Genomic DNA, 19,031 nt, shown 5'->3' with positions numbered 1-19,031 from the left:
ATTTAATTGAATTATGTGAATTATGTTTTTTTGTTTTGACAGATAATACAAATGTACAGTAAATGATTATAAAATAGTACTGTACAGTAAGGTATAACTTTTTTTCATCAATTTTCAATTTTTAAATATCTGTGAAACTTACAGTATGTGTTAAATTAAAAAATAATTCCTACAAAAGTTGTTTATTTTTTACGAGGAATAAGAGTACAAAATAAAAAATGTAGGTTTTTATTTAAAAAAATTAGATTGACCTTCAAATGATTTTGAAAACGTCCTCCAAATAAAACATAAGTCATGCAATTTACTTTCTCCCTTAAAGTCAATTAACTTTTATTTAAAACATTTCTTTCTTCAACGCTTCGATTTTGAGATATTTCGCATTATCAGCTTAAATGGTCCACCCTGTATATGTTACATTTTAAATATATATAAATATAAAAAGAAGTATATAACAGAAATATACATGTAGATAGTATAAGAAAATTGAGCCATGTATTTATTATGAATCAATGATTATACAAAGTTTACAAAAATCATGAGTCTCAAACAAGTGATATTAGTGATATTTAATATAACATATATGAATAACATATTAAATATAAAATAAATACATATTAAATATAAATACATATAAATACATATTAAATATAATAACGATTTATTATATATATATATATATATATATATATATATATATATATATATATATATATATATATATACATATGCTTTATATATATTAAAAATTTATAAAACATTTTGCAATTCTTTAATATATATATTTATATATTATATTATATTATTATATATTATAGTATATTATATTATAATATTATATATATATGTAAATATTAAAGAATTGCAAAATGTTTTATAAATTTTTAATTTAAATGTCATTTAAATATTAATATGTATTACTAATCTTTATATGTATATTAAAAATTTGATTCAAGATAATAAAATTAATAGATGTTAAGAGAAAAGTTACAAATATAAAGTTACAAATATAGAAAAAAATAAATAATAAATTAAAACACAATATAAAATAAATATTACATTTTTTAGTGCATAATAATATAATAATGCAAAAAGCAAATACATACTTTCTTATTTGATATATTTATAATTATTAATATATAATATAATTTAATTTAATTTATTCATATATTATAATTAAAAACTTAATCAACTCTCTTTGCATTACTTTGCATTACATGCTTATAAAGAAATGTAACATCGGTGAATTGCAAGCCATAAATTATATATATCTTAATATACACGTAAAAGCACACAAATGCATCGAATATTTTTAATGCAGCTAAGCATAAATAATAAATGAATAAATATAAATCTAAAAAACTATTTGTAAGATAGATATGTATCAACGTTATAATTGTTACATTTATTAATCGGTTACTACAAAACTCTGAAAGTAATTCATTTGACTTTCGATTTTAAAGAAGCGTATTTGTAATTTGCTCTGAATAATCAAAATATGTTCCTTCATATTGTTGAACTTTTCTCTAATTTTATACAATTCGTTCATCTAAAACAGATTATATCGATATTAACAATTAGTAAATAGCAAATAATCAATTATCAAGAAATATTATTTCTCGTATTATAATTTGATACGATTTAATTTTAAATTTTTAGTATAATTAAAAGAAAACACTTTTTTATCACACACACACGCACACACACATATAAACGAAATATATCGATAAGCAAAAATTATATCATCATATTTATCGAAAACATATGCATATGCGATCATTTGCGAAATTTTAGTAATTCTCTTTACACTGTTATCAGGACGTTTCTTTGAATAAATTCAAAAGTGTAAACAAGATGAGATTCTTTATTGAGAAAGACAGTTACCTATAATTATATAATAAAATAATAATATAATCGAAGTTGCTACTTTTATTACTGCTATATGTATATGTATATGTGTACATACACATATGTACATATATTGTATATACAATATATATATATATATATATATATATACATATATATATATATACAAGATGTTTTCGGACATTTACGACAAACTTAAAAAGGGGTGATAAATGTCGATAAATGGAACAATTTTTGTTAAGACAACCCGTGTCTGGCCGTGATACCTCCTTAAGGAGCCAGGCTGCGATGAATGCTGTTTGATTTCTATATGATTAGATTAAAATTTAAAAAATCATACGTTTTTCAAATTTTATTTTATTTTATTACAATAAATGTTCAAAATGGCGATCTGCAACCTCAATACAATCATTGCATCTACGGTTCATTGACTGACATACCCTCTGAAAAATTGTAAGATATTATTGCAAATTGTATCGCATGCGTTTATAATCCTGTCAATGAGTTCATTTCGGGTATTAGGGGTTAGGGACATTGTATCAGGGGCAAGAAATACGTAACCGTAAATGTTCATCAGCCTGGCGTCTTGAGGAGACATCGCCGGTTTGCTTAACAAAAATTGTTCCATTTATCGAAATCTATCACCCCTTTAAGTATGTCGCAAATATTCGGAAACATCCTGTATATATATGTGTGTGTGTGTATGTGTGTGTGTGTGTGACATACATATAAAATTGGGGTAATAACAACTTATTTACTTATTTAGAGTATTAATAATCTTAAATATAATTGGCATAAAAATAATTATATATTATGATAATTACGACTATTTTTTTCTCTCAGAGTCAAAATTTTAGATGCTTTGAAAAAACCGGTTTGTAAGTTTGTAAACATTTGAAATCAATTATATAATGTCGACTTCTATACAAGTATCGCATCTTCATACAAAATTTGTATCACAGCAATCAAATAAAGTGACATGAATTTTAAGAAATCAGTAAAGTTTTAATTGTGAAAAATAAATTTAAATTTTTTGAATTAATAAGGCAGCCAGATGCGGATAATAGTGCCTCAGTTTCAGAGAAAATTAATTTTTCCTCCAAATTAAGTCGTAGAGAATACATTTTTTTCTCGACGCTATATCAAATAACTAAATAAATTCAAGATTTTTAAAATAAATCATCCCTGATCCCTCTTTAGGCGAAAAAAATATCGAAGCGAAGTCGTTGAATCCAGAATAAAATCATTGTTCAATTATACTATATGTTTTGTTATATTATGTGCATAGTGTTTATTACTATACCTTTACTTAATAATTCTTTTGTCTGCAGGGAATGTTTATAATTAATATTTTGTAAATAATCTGACAAATAAAAATACACAGAAATTAGTGATTTTAAAAGTAAAGTTAGAAATATGCATGAGTTACAGTTACCACAAAAAAAATTCATTGTACTATAATAATTGTTATATCTATTAGGCTAGTGCATTAATTCGTGTTAATTTATCCATCGTCATTAAATTTTTAGTTTAATATATGTACAAATGGCTCGAATAATATTAAAATATGCTAATCGCATTACGTGATAACCCTCACGATCATATAGAAAAATATTTAAGTTTATTCAACTAAGAGTTATTTAAACATTTAAAAGCTTATAAATTCTATCTTTAAAACTTATATATCGGTTTTTATTGAGATCACTAAAATTTCTAAATAAAAATGTTGTCTTTCTCTTTTGCTTTTGCTTGCTCGCTCTCATTTTCTCATCCACTAAAAATTACAATATTCGAAAAAGACTTTATTTTCGGAAATTAGTAATAAAAATATGCTTATTTTATAAAAAGAATAATGTGACATTAATTTTTGCTTATCTCTGAGGTACTCTGAGACTGCACTACTAATATATTCTATATGAAAAATATAATAAAATCAATGATTAATAATTAAAAGTGAATATAAAATTATATTATATATATATATATATATATATATATATATATTAATACATATATATATATATATATATATATAATATTGATATAATAATATATATAAAATATGTATTTACTTTCATATTTCTTCCTGTCAAATGAATAAAAATTTTTTTATATTCATTTAATTCAACTTCCATTGCATTAGTAAGTTTATCTGTCAGGAAGTCGTTTATCTAAAATAGATTAATTTGATATTCAACAACAATAAATGAATTTATGTCGCATTATAATTATTTATTTTACATATATGTATACAAACGCATGCAATTTTTACCTTTTTGAGTTGTTCCTTGAAAGACACATGATTAATAATAACAGTAAATGCTACATACTCGCTAATTTGTCTAGAACAGTAAAACAATAAATTTATTAATACACGCATAAACTGTTAAATGATAGGTATATATTTATGGAGAAAACTGTATTACTTGGGTTTTATATTCTCAAGATTTTGTAATGTAAAGTCGAGTACTACAGGATTCCTCGCATGCTTCGCGATAGTAAGAAGAAAATAATTAATATAATCTTGATCGGAAAAATCTTTTAAAAACATAATCGATGTTGTACTATCATTTTTTATTAGATTTAAATAGTCTTTGATAAATTCTGAATTCTCAGGGCAAGCCAGAAATTTCAAAAATTTAGTTTTAAATTTTTCTTTTCCCAGATAATATACTCCCCACCAAGGAGAATCTTCATTGCTAAGAGAATGGAACAATACTTTTAAACCTTGACAATATGTCCATTCTTTCCACCATGGCAAGAGTCTACGAGATTCAACAAAAAATAAATTGTGTTATAAAAGTTTTGCACATATTAATCTTCTATTTTAATCAAATAATTTATTAAACATTGCATATAAAGTATCGGTCAAAAATATATCACCTTTTTTTGAGGATAACTTAATTCAAAGTGTACATATTTAATTAATTTTTCTTAAGTTGCTGTGTTTATTATTTAATAATAAGCCTATTGTTAAGCAATCTATATACCCTATTAAAACATGTGTGACTAGACAGAAATATATACACTTTGAATTAAGTTATTCACTTTGAGTTGTTATTCTCAAAAAGCATAAAGGTGATATATTTTTGCCTGGTACTGTATATATCTACAAAACAATTAAATTAAAGTAACCGAATATACAAGAAAAATTACTTGTTTTTCTTGGAATCTGCGAGATGTTGTTCTAAATTATGACCGACTCTTGCTATGCACGTGCGATCATCAAGAGAACATGCCCATTTTGCAGCCTCCAGTCTTAAACTAGACTGGTTCGAAGGAACTTCGTTGTATCCAAATTCTTCAAGCTTTTTGTATAATAAGCGTCGTATTTTAATCTAAACATGTATGTATATAATAAATATATATACATATATATATGTTTACATATAAATATAAATATATAAATATATATATATATATATATATATATATATATATACATACATATATATGTATATATATTTTTATTTTACATATAAATTTGAAAATTTTCGATTCATGGCTTTCATATTTTGCTACGTAGAAAGATATCTTGTACAACGATATTTTGCATAACATTATGTAATTTGTATTCTCTATCTCCGTAAATATCTCAATTTTTTTCTAACAATATCTATTATATGTATAACCACATTTATACATATTTACACACAGATTTGCATTCTTCTTACGTGCATATACACACATGCTCTATAAAAGTGAATCAGTGTATTATCACTGATTTACAGTGATGTACTTATAACTGCTTTTCAGTGTTAAACTGTAAATAGTCACTGATTACAAGCAGTTATAAGTGCAGCATTGTAAATCAGTGATAATACACTGATTCACTTTTAGAGAGTGCTTCATACACACATATCCATATCACATATAAACATACAAAAGTGCCTACATATATATGTCATACATGTAGATACTATGTAACGTAATTTAATAACTTTTTAACTGCTTGTGTATTGTACATAGATTAATATATTTTTACTAATTTTCTATATCAAAATTAATCATATTTAAACTGTGATTAATACATTGGGCTGTTCTTCCAAAAACGATCATGCTCCGATTTGTGTCAAATTTTGTAAATAGATTCTTTTGAGGTACAAAAGAAGTATACGAGAAGGATTTTTGGCGACTCGAAAATTAGGGCACTTCTTAAGTCCTTTTCGTAAAAGTGAATATTACCTTTAGACAGCTTGTTCGAAATGACTTTGCTATATATTGTCACGGTCATATTCTTGATTATTTTGGTTACTACATATATATTGTATTATATTGTTTACATTACGCGAAGCGAGGTCTACACCACATCACATTTGACCCCCCCTCCCAACCACACCACTGGTAGACAAGATGGACCTCGCTTTACAACTTACAGCATATATCCATTGTGATTGAACTCTTCGCAATGCGGCCCCTACCGGCAGAGTGGTTGCGGAAGGGGGAGTCGAAGGCCCCCCCTTGCACCCCTCGCGCGCGCGCGCGTGTGTGTGTGTAAACATACATTTGTAAAATAATTAAAAATTTTTTTGTATATAACTTTTTAATAAACAATGATCGACGGCCAAAACTTTTGGAATGTTACCCAGGTGGATGACCTTGACAACATAAGTCAAGGTCAAAGTCATACGAGCAGGGTACCCTTTTACCTTCCACGCGAAGCGAGATCCACATCACCGCTGAGTCAGCGCGAAACGAGGTCTATTATTGTACAGTTTCATATAGGTTATTATTAAGTAATTATAATTAAGATTATTATTAAGTAAGGTTTTACATAGGTTTGCACCACCAATTAAAACTTATTGAAGGTTATTCAAGGTCATGATCTTGATCACATATATCAAGGCCAAGGTCATTGGTGAGGTTGCCGTCTTTCTAGATATTTACCGTTTCGAACAAGCTGTCCAAAGGTAATATTCACTTTTACGAAAAAGGGCTTAAAAAGTGCCTTAATTATCGAGTCGCCAAAAATTTTTTTCGTATACTTCTTTTGTACCTAAAAGGAACCTATTTACAAAATTTGACTCAAATCGGAGCATGAACGTTTTCGGAAGAATCGCCATATATTGTGCTGTTATTAAAAATGATAATATATATAATAAGAAATATGTTTAAAGAGTTTTAATATATTTAACATCATTGTTGACGTTACTATTTGTAATATTTACCTTGATATTAAAAAATCTTGCTTCCCGAAATAGAAAGACATTAGACGGATATTCCAAGGCTTTGAATGTAGGATGCCATGGTATGTAGTCTGTTTCTCGTTTTAGATATTTCGTAATATTCCAGAATACAGTGGAATTAAGTTGGTATGTTATCATTAAGTGAAAAGCGTCATCGATAATTTGTGCACGATTAAGAACATGTATTTTCGTGTAATTTTCAGAATCTAGATAACTCGCAATTCTTCGCCAGTTCTCAATATCGTAATTGACTCGATAATTTCCTACCGAAAACAAATAAATTATATCGACCATAATTTTTTCAAACGGATTTATCAATATAAGTATCTGTTTATATTTTCATATTTTACAGACATATACACATACACACACATTAACACAGATAAAAATATATTAAAAATTATAAATAAATAAAAAATCATATTGCAAAATATTATAAATATGAAATTTTTTTGCACTAAAATTAAGTAAGTATAATAATTATACAAAAAATTTTATATAAATATCACTTTTTTAATTATTCAAATAATGATCAAATTGCATTATATAATAGAATCTTATATGGTATTATCTATATATTCATGAAAATATAATTTAGAACTATAATAAAAAAAGCCTTTTTATAATCATTCATTATATTTTGTCTTATGGTGGGTTATAAACATAGTTTACCCAGTAAACATTATAGAGAAGAAGAAGTCTTTAATAGGACTTTTCGAAGACTTCATTAATTTTTTTTGAAAATGACATCAATAAGTCATCTTTTTGTAAGATGTCTTTCAAAAAAGCTCTTTATGATATCTACTTATAGATGTCTTTAGAGTTCGCTTACTAGAAACTCTAAAGACATCTATAAGTATACATAATAAAGAGTTTCTTAGAACATAATTTAGGTTATTATATATTAATTTGGCGGATTATCTTGAAAGAAAAATAAAGAGGAAAATACAAAAAATAAAAATAGAAAAGAAGTAAAAATAAAAGGAAGGAAAGAAGAGCACATTAGGATAAGCATAAAATAATTTATTAAAAGTTGTTTTATACATTATAAAAATATATTATATATTATAAACGAATATCCGATCTCCCGCATGCTGTATGAGTTAAGGTTACTTCTTGTTTATAATTTTTATAATATACAGGGTGTTCCATTTAACTTGAGACATCGAAATATCTCGTAAAGTCTAAAAGATACGAAAAAATGTTTCAAACAAAAGTTATAGGATTTCGAGAGTGACATCTGATGGTGACTTTGAATTTGACCTAGAGGTCGAATATAGTGGTCATTTGAAGGTCAACTTAATTTTTTTAAATGGAACTGCCTATTTTTTATTACATATTCTTGTAGCTTATCTCAAGAACTTTCCAAAACACTATAATTAAGTCAGTTTTCATTAAGTAGTTTCCGAGTTATGAGGCTTGAAATCATTTCTTAATTTTACATAAACCGTAAAATATCTTGTAAAATATTCATTTTTCGATTATTTTATCTTAATACTTTTATGTACAAAATAATGAGAAGAATCAATTGGTGTAAAGAAAACACATAGTTATTTTTAAGAAAAAATATGTAATTGTTAATTGCAAATTACATATTTTTTCTTCGAAACAACTATGAGTTTTCTTTAGGCTAATTGATTCCTCTCATTATTTTGTACATAAAAGTATTAAGGTAAAATAATCGAAAAATGAATATTTTACAAGATATTTTACAGTTTATGTAAAATTAAGAAATGACTTCAAGCCTCATAACTCGGAAAGTACTTAATGGAAACTAATTTAATTATAGTGTTTTGGAAAGCTCTTGAGATGAGTTACAAGAATATGTAATAAAATATAGGAAGTTCCATTTAAAAAAATTAAGTTGAACTTTAAATGACCACTAAATTCGACATCTAGGTCAAAATCAAAGTCATCATCAGATGGCCTCCTCGAAATTCTACAACTTTTGTTTGAAACATTTTTTCGTATCTTTTAGACTTTACGAGATATTTCGATGTCTCATGTTAAATGGGACACGCTGTATAAAACAACTTTTAATAAATTATTTTATACTAATCTTAGTGTGCACTTTTCTCCTTTCTTCTATTTTTGCTTCCTTTTTATTTTTATTTTATTTTCGATTTATAAGAAATCAGATTATAATATTCTTTTAGATGTCATTTATGTGATGTCTTTTCTTCCTCTAAAATCAACGCATTAGAGAACTTATTGACATCATTATGTTATCTTCCAGATAGCATTGTCGGATGTTTATTTCTTAAACCTGAATACTTTAAGAACTCTTTTTGGTAACTTATTGCTCACTAGGTAAAATCATGTAGTTTGATATCATATATAATTTAGTAAAATATATTCGTAACCATTGAAAAATTACACAATACGCACATGTGCACACAGACAATGCTATTTAATTTAATAATACAAAATATAATTTATTATAATAATAAAATGCATGTATGATTAAAATAACAAAATTTATCTGCAAAAATTAACATGTTAGATAAGTCGATTAAATTATCAAATAATAAATTTATTAATCAAATAAAATAAATTCTTATTCTTACATATATGAATATATATGAATGTACATATATTAATTATTTCTAATTTTAAAGAATTTGGTAAATGTTTACTTTATGTTACACAGCTCGAAAAATTTTTATTTTCACATATGCAGGATACATTCCAAAGTAATACACCGTTTGAATTTTGCGGCGGTCTCTCTTCGTTTCTAAGATATGCGATTTTGAAATTTTATACTTACATGTATCATCTTTTCATTACATTCTAAATATGTTTATATTTTTCTGTTTACATTTACCGAGGTCATCTTTCTGAATAACTTTTAAAAAGTTTTAGCCGTTTGTTATTTAGTAAATAGTTATTAAAAAAAAATTTCATGAATAGAATATAATTTCATCACATCATGTATGTTTAAGGGGATGCCGGAGTCCTGTTTTACCGATAAAATGTCATATTTCATTTTTGTCCGAAATCATTTTATTAATTGTACAGAATAATAAATGCTCCTCCACGATTAAAGTACATACAGAAACAAAGCGGAAACCTCCTGGTTTTATATTAAAAATTAAGAAAAAATTAAAAAATTACAGTTTTTTATCGGCTTCTGGGGTCAAATCGTAACAATATTTGCTTTGTATGTACAAAATAAGATAGGTTCCCGCAAGAGATTGTATGAAGAAATATAAACTAACTTTTAGAAATGAATTCAGAAGCCTAATGATAAATTCGGTAAATAAACCGAAATCTTTTTCATTAGGCTTGTAAACTCATTTCTAAAAGTTCGTTTATATTCCTTCATACAATCTCTAGCGGGAACATATCTTATTTTATGCATACAAACTGCAAAACTTTTATATTAAGCAAATATTGTTATGACCTTTTTATGATTTTCAATTTTTTTTAATTTTTAATATAAAATCAGGAGGTACTTGCTTTGTTTCTGTATGTACTTTAATCGTGGAGGAGCATTTATTATTTTGTGCAACTAATAAAAAGATTTCGGACAAAAATGAAATATAACATTTTATCGGTAAAACAGAACTCCGGCATCCCCTTAAGAAGAAATATTGGTAATTATGCATAAAAAGGGCTCAAAAATTTAAATTTATATAGAATTTAATACAATTTAATACAATTAAAAAATATCACAAATGTATGTGTACACACACACACACACACACACACACACACAGATGCGGGGAGTGCAAGGGAGGCCTTCGGCCACCCCTTCCGCAACCACCCCACCGGTAGGGGACGCATTGCGAAAAGTTCAATCACAATGGATATATGCTGTAAGTTGTAAAGCGAGGTTCACCTTGCCTACCGGCGGGGTGGTTGCGGTTGGGGAGGCCGATGGCCCCCCTCGCACCCCCAGCGCGCGCGCGCGCGTGTGTGTGTGTGTGTATGTGTACACATACATTTGTGATATTTTTTAATTGTATTAAATTCTATATAAATTTAAATTGTTTACCTTTTTTTTATTAGAATATTTATATTAGAATATTAATTAGAGATAGCAAACGTAAACAAAACAATATAAACATACAAGTAAAATATAATATGAAACCGTGATAAACAAATGTAAACAAAAAATGTAAATATATAAATAGGATATAACGAAAAGATGACATAAAAGTATGAAACTTCAAAAGTGCATATCTCAGAAACGAAGAGACCGCCGCAAAATTCAAACGGTGTATTACTTAGGAATGTATCCTCTACAACATATGTAAAAATAAAAATTTTTCGAGCTGTGTAACCTAAAGTAAACATTTATCAAGAATTTTATTGTGCATTTTAAAAAAAAGCTATTTAGCAAAATGAAAAAAAAGTTTTAGTTAAATATTTAATAATATAACCATGCCCAATAATGTATCAAAATAAAAAACACAATTTTATTGAATATTTCAAATGCATTGTAGACATATTATGAAATTGTAAAATTACATTACAATTAAATTTAACACGGAAGATATTAAATTTACTAGACATTTGTAAAAATTAATAACTTTGTTAATCAATATTGCGTAAGAAGCTGTATTTATTTTAATTACACAGGTCTGCGAGATTCAGTTACAAAAAGCAGAGTAGGTGAATCTGATAGATTTTGTGACGCTGAAAACGAATCTGGCCACAGAATTTCCTCAGCACGTTAGGTTTTTGAATAATTTGTGGTTGAATAATCCAAAAATCGCTATTTTGGCCAATTTCGTAAACTTATTGTGAGTAAACCAAATTTTTTGAAATATTTCTGTCAATGGCATCGTATAATACTCACTTTCATCTTTCAAATCCACTTTCGATTACCGCCGCACGATTTTTGGGCCATTCAACTACAAATTACTCAAAAACGTGACGTGCTGGTGAAATTCTGCTGCCAGATTTGTTTTCAGCGTCACAAAATCTATCAGATTCATCTACTCTGCTTTTTGTAACTGACAGAAGATCAAATTTCGCAGGCCTGTGTTATCATTAAAAATATTGCAAAATATTTATTATTTTACAGTAAATTATTTTGAATATGTGACGAGTGAAAGATCTTTTAATAAATAATATAGAAGCTTACATAATCAATAAAATAATATAAAATTTCCAATATGTACGATAAATAGTGTAAAGTGTAATAAATTTGTTGTATATTTACCAGTTTGTTGTATGTTGAATAATATCCAACCTTTCTCTTTAAAATTAAATTTCGTTTCAAAATACCGATTCAAGAATATATTACTTGTATAAGTAAAATTGTGATATGTCTGTGTAGTATATGTTACAGGTACGAGTAAGTAGTCATTCAGCGATGTATGTGCATCAAAATTTACTATCCGCATTTTTATCGATAATATAGGATCATCATAAACTCGTATTACTTCCACTATAGGACAATATTTGTAATTTATCCAATAATTCATTAGCTGTTTCATAGTAAATGAAATAATTTCAAACAAATCATTTACTGTTTCAGAGGTCATATTTGTTTTAGAGAGCATAAGGTTCTTCACAACTTCATGAAAATAATCTGGAGACGGATCGCTAAATTCAAAGTTAGTGGAAAATTTAATGTTATAAAATACAAACGAAAAGTATTATAAGGATTGTTAAAACAGAACGAACGAAATTTACTATATATATATATATATATATATATATATATATGGTATATGTATATATAGGGGAGACCAGGGACAAAAGTAACATTTTTTGTATTATAGGTCACTAATTAATTAATTATATTATAAAAATAATAGAGCATAATGTATAGTTTTAATAAATATTTGAGATGTTTTAATTTATTTAAATTATAATTTAATTAGGAATATATGGCAAAACTTAACAATTTTGACAACACATGTGTAAATGGCAGAACTAAATTATTTTTAAAAGTATGTGCGTAAATGGAAAGTATATCTTGAATATTTAATAACATTGGTAAAAAGGTAAAAAGAATTGTATATCGTTAGATAATAAAGTATGAAAGAGACAATGTACGTTTAAATAAAAATAACCGTAAGATTTGGAGCTTCTATGAAATCTATGATCCATAATCAATCATTCATCTTGTTTAGTTTTCTATAGTAATTATAGTTGTAAATTATAGTTGGAAATTATAGTTGTACAGAATATTACTTACTTTCCCTGTACATATATACGGATACTTTCCCAAAATATCTCTTCAGTAATCATGTTTTGTAACATACGCAATACACTGGATGCTACAATCACATAATTTATAACAGAATATAAATAAGATAATAGTTAACAATAATATTTATACATATAATTAAATATATTCAGAAAGATTATCATATAAATATAAATATATATATTCAGGGTGTCTGCAATCTCTTAGGAAAAAAAAACATAAGTAGATCTCGTTAAATCGAACTAGAAAGTCATATACTATTTTAAAATGCACCACGTAAAATTCGAGATAATAATTAAAAAAGATCGGCCAATGCGCGTGGCTAGAAGCGCGTGCCATCATGTTTCGGAGAATCGTCTACTTGCCCACTGACCTCTTCGCCGCGCGCCAACACACTCATCGCTCCTCCCCTCCCCAATCACCGCTTTGCCGCGCGCCGCCATTATGTTACAGTGAGACCGCCTTCGCCGTCGCGCACTTCTAGCCACGCTCTTTTTTAATTAATTTTTTGTTAATTATTGCATATATCGTAAAACAGTAAAGGACCTTCCTTTTTAATTTATACCAATCTACCTCCACACTTCGGGACTGTAAAAAGAATCAGACACCCTGTATAATACCCTGTATAAAATTAAATTTTTTGTCAGTTATTTTGCGTATCTTTTTAAGTATTTATATTAAAAAATTTATGCATAATCAATTCTTAAATATATTTTCATACCTCTAATGTAACGGGGACTTTCAAAAGAACTTAGCGATGTATTATATTTTGTATCGAAATGAAGTGATTCGTGTTGAATTTGCACCACAAACAAATTTATCATCTGGGTATCTGGGATTGCCTACAGAAAATAATTTTAATGTATTTAATTAGTTAATATAAGATTTCGTACACAGTTATGCACTAGAATTGCTATTTTCTACGCTTATCTAATAAAATTTGTTCCTCATCTTATACTCTCTCACCCTCTCTCTCTCTCTCTCTCTCTCTCTCTCTCTCTCTCTCTCTCTCTCTCTCGTCTCTCCCCTTCCCTCCCCTCCTCCTTTCTCTATCCTTCTCTCTCAATCCCTCTTTTCCCTCTTCTCTCTCTCTCCCTCTCTCAGTCTCTTTTAAAATATAGAATAAATAATTAAAAAATAATATTAATAATAACAAAACTGTATACACAATATAACATTTAAGTTGAAAATTTTTAAAAATAAAGCATTATTCATAATATATTATATAACGGAATTATCTTATTACACAATTTCTATATTTATATATATATATATATATATATATATATATATATATATATATATACATATATATGTAACTTTATAATAATTTCATATACAATATACGTACAATCTGAACATGATTTATATAGAATATAATTTCCCTTTTATTTTATATGAAAATTTGAAAATGTAATAATTGTAATTGACTTTTACAAATAGAAAAGATATAAAAATATTTTATATTGTGTGTGTATGTTGCAGATTTATTTGAAAAATTAGCATTTAAAAAAACTATATTCTTTGTAAATATAAAATCTTTATAATATTCTGAAAAAATGTGTAATATTCTAAAAAATTTATGCGTTCTGATAAAATTATAAAGACTAAAATTATAAACTAAAATTATAAAGAGTTTTTGTAATATAGAATAGGTATAAAGATGTATGTACCACATTGTATATTATATTGTATATATGTATTGTATATATATATATATATATATATACATTTTTTTTTTTTTTTAATTATTATATTATTTGCGAGTGAAATGGTGTGAGTGAAATGGTGGCGAGTGAGCAGGTTTTGTCCTGAAGAATGTTTAAAATAACCTCATTGATAGTATAATATTTCAAAAATGTGACAATAGCCTCGTTGAACCAAGAGGATGACGACCAAAACGGATTTTCATAATAAAAACATTCCTGTACTGCTTTATCTGCTACGAAGAGGGTTACTTGGACACTCTTTGCAATAGGATCTAAATTCTCATGGAAGATAATATCTGTTTCTCTAAAAATAAAAAAAATGGTTTATAGAATGCTTATACTATATATGTTGAAAGTAGTGTTTTCAAATTTGTAACTAAATAATTCTGAATGAATTAACATGTTAGATATATATTAATGTTTTATTTATCATATTTGCGAGTAGGAATATTCACTATGAAACTATACGATACTTGCTTCCAATATGTATAAAAAAAAATTATTAAATTTGGTCTATAAAGAATATGGAAACCTTAATATAACGTCTTATTTAATTTATATTTTTTTTACAATTTATAATATATGATAATTAATATGACATATTATTATTATTTTTCATATAAGTATACAATAAAGATAAGTAAACCGTTAGATATGTTTCTTTCATTCTCTTATATATTATAATTTTATATATTTTTTAAAATGTATTTAAATAATTAAATAATATTCTAAATATTCTAAAAATAATATTCTAAAAATGAACAAAGAATATGTAGATAATATTTTAAATAGAATTATTATAATTTTTTTAATTTTAAAAAATATATTAATTTTTTTATATTTTATTCTTTTTATTATATAGTTACCTATAAACGACAAGATTCTCATTTATAATATCTTCGTCTTGAAAATCCATAATTACAACATGATTTATTGCCCAAGTTTTATTCAGGCGTTTCAATTTATTAAACAAATACGGCGTGATATTTTTAGCAACTTCATGTACAAGTTCGCAGTACGTTCTATACCCCGTATTAACCTTGACACTTTCATTTATATCAGACTGGAAGAATATATTATTCAGAAATAGAAGATATTTAGGCATATCAAGCGTAGTTTCATAATGTATGATCATCATGTTTTTATCATTTATTTCCACTTTTTGTATCGGCCTATTTGATAAAACTGCATGGCGCGATAATTTTCTGGCGATAGATATCTTAAAAGGGACTGTTGAAGTTTCGAGAAAATGTGGAAACAGGTTTGAGGTTCCAATTGCATCAAAATACGTTGCCAACCTATCATATATCGAAGTAAATTGAAGGCTAATAAATTTTTGCCAATTATATAGAAATAAAAATTGAAACAAACAGAAGGTACGAATTGTAAGGAAAAAGAAAATATATATATACAGTGAAAAAAAATAATGTTAAATCAATAACATCAGTGTAATTGGAATTTAGTTTATTATTTCAATAATATTATTAATTAAATGAATACGCCATGTATTGAATTAATAAAATAAATTCTAATTACACTGATGTTGATTCAATATTATTTTTTTCTCAGTATATATAATATTTGTTTATACAATACTTTTTACTTCTTTGCTACTTGTATAATATTATACAGTAAATAAGATATTTTTGTAATATTTTGACATAACGTGAGTACAAAATGTTTATTGTAGAAGATACGAACTGAACAATTAATATTTTAATATCAAAAATATAATGTGCTTATATTCCATAAAACTGAAAAAATTTCAATGTTAAAAGAATACTATAATAGGAACTTAATTTTAATTCATTTAATAATCCAACTATTCAATGCATAATTTTATGTACGTTAAAGAAATTATATATTTTAGTGATGATTTATTAGATGAAGTACAAATATATATTTTTAATTATTAACGAATATTATAACAAAAACAGTGTGTTGCTTTTAAATTTCGAATTATAGGTTTCTTAAAATATTAGTAATGAATTTCCTAAAGTATAATATTATGAAAATAAACAGTATAAGAAGAGAGACGAAAAGAGATAGAAGAAAGAGTTGAAAGTTAACATTTCAAATTTGAAATAAACAATTTTTATAAGAACGTAAACACAAAAAATTCTTGTTATAGTTCTTGTGATACATAACTCCTTGTTAATCATATTATTCAGAGCTTGAAAATATTTCGAAATACGGTTGGAATATTTGAGTTTGCCGAATTGTTAACGACGAGATTGTAGGGCATATTATTGAAAAAAATTATTTTACTTATTTTAATTAAATTAATTTTTTTGCAATTTATTGCAATAATTGTAATAATAATGGTAATAATAAATAGCAAAATTTACAAAACTCGTTACTAATATCTTAAAAACGTATAATTATAAACGAAAATTTTTCAAATAGGTATCTATACAAATGTCTTTTTAGAAAATTTTTTGATCAGCAGAATGCAACATACCAAGATTTGATTAGATCTTTAACAAACGCGTTGAAATTGCTATATATTTAATATTTTAACAGTTACTTACTATTTTTCATTTCTGTCGTAAAAGATTCTTACATAAGTCTTTAATACTAGTTATGATATTGACAAATGTTAATTTCAAAGTGTAATTTCCTGATGGTAGCTCATCCTTGAAAAGATACTCGATAATCATATGTTTATATGTAGATTTATTTGTTGGTTTATAAGCGATCCCTTCTTCGTAATAGATCTTAGGTGGATCGCTAAACAGCATTACCTCAGTTATATTTGTTACCTTCGAATACAGTTTAATGCGTCGCGTTGGTTTAAAAATCTCAATATTGATACTGCATGTACCGAAAAAAGCATAATTTCCAATGTATGATGTAAGCATGATGTTATAATGTTTTGGTACTACATAGCTTGATTGATTGGAGAGTTGAATTGTCTGATTATCGATAAAAGTTGCAACGGCGATGAATGCTAAACCGCTACATAATATTAGTTTTAGAAACATGATATTATACTTTTTATCTTAGATATCTACAAAAATATTATTCTGTTAGAAAGAATAAACGGATAAATTAACACACCGCGTTGTCTTTACCATAGATTAATGGAAAAGAAGAAATTAAGACAAATATATAGAAGTACTGAATTGTTAATGACTTACGCTTTATATGGAGATATATCACAAATTATATATAAATGTATGTTCCCTTATAATAATATTAACTTCAATAAATCGGTGTTTTATCCACTCTGTGTAACGTGGAGAAGTAATGTGGGGATACAGTTATGATCTCTTACTGTTTCGAGAAACCTCCAAGGACTAACCACACTTGATACACGACATTATAATAAATACGTATGTCATATAAACACACAACTTCTGAGATCGTTAATAGACACCTTGATCGCGAGAAAACGTTATACATATAATCACACATATATACACAAAATTTGAAATATAAAATTTAAGAAACTTTTATTTCGGGCGGGCAAATGAAAATTGACTTCTTTTTTTAAGAAAGTTATCTCTTTGCTGATTGTGTGTGTTCGTGTGTGCATATAGATACATTTCTGTAATGCATATATGTATAGAGTATAAATAATATTCGACTTATAAATAATTAAACAGAATTATTAATATTAAAATTAAAATTAAAATTAAAATTAAAATTTATACATATTGAAATGAATTCCATTGAAAATATAAAAATGGATTCTGAGAATATTTTTTTGAAAATTAAGATTATTATTATATTCCTAGTAAATACAAAATACACATTGAAAGAAAATTTAAAATCAAATTAAATTTTTTATATACAGGATGTTCGGAAATTCTATCGACAAATTTTCAGAGATTGTCGGGGGCACCATAAGAATCATTTTTTGCAAATGAACCTGGGGTCGGAAACGTGTCATTACATCGCTACGGCATACGGAGTGTTCGAAAGAGTCGGGACCTCGAAATATCACAAAAAATAGAAGTTTTACAAAAAATTGTTTCAAACAAAAGTTGTAAGGTGTAAAAAGGTCTATTTACTGGCGCCATGTGTTTGACCTTGAATGGCGTCGCCAAGGTCTCGAGAAGGGCTACAAGAATATGCAATAAAAAGTGGAGGGTTCCATTT

At 26.2% G+C, this 19,031-nt stretch overlaps 1 long non-coding RNA gene across 1 annotated transcript; it reads right to left on the bottom strand.

Moving 5' to 3' along the window:
- Window positions 1–12,533: 12,533 nt before the first annotated feature.
- On the bottom strand, window positions 12,534–13,975 carry LOC145971668 (uncharacterized). Its single transcript, XR_014438922.1, has 3 exons — window positions 13,940–13,975; window positions 13,207–13,288; window positions 12,534–12,608 (listed from the first exon to the last, which is right to left on the bottom strand). It is a non-coding gene; the product is annotated as an uncharacterized LOC145971668 (long non-coding RNA).
- Between the last annotated feature and the right edge of the window lie 5,056 nt (window positions 13,976–19,031).

This window comes from Camponotus vicinus, unplaced genomic scaffold (genome assembly GCF_025532165.1).
Source record: "Camponotus vicinus isolate PSW18456_S1 unplaced genomic scaffold, iyCamVici1.0 SCAF_5, whole genome shotgun sequence".
Lineage (NCBI taxonomy): Eukaryota > Metazoa > Arthropoda > Insecta > Hymenoptera > Formicidae > Camponotus > Camponotus vicinus.
Note: the sequence above shows the minus strand (reverse complement) of the source record. Positions and strands in the feature narration are given on the sequence as shown.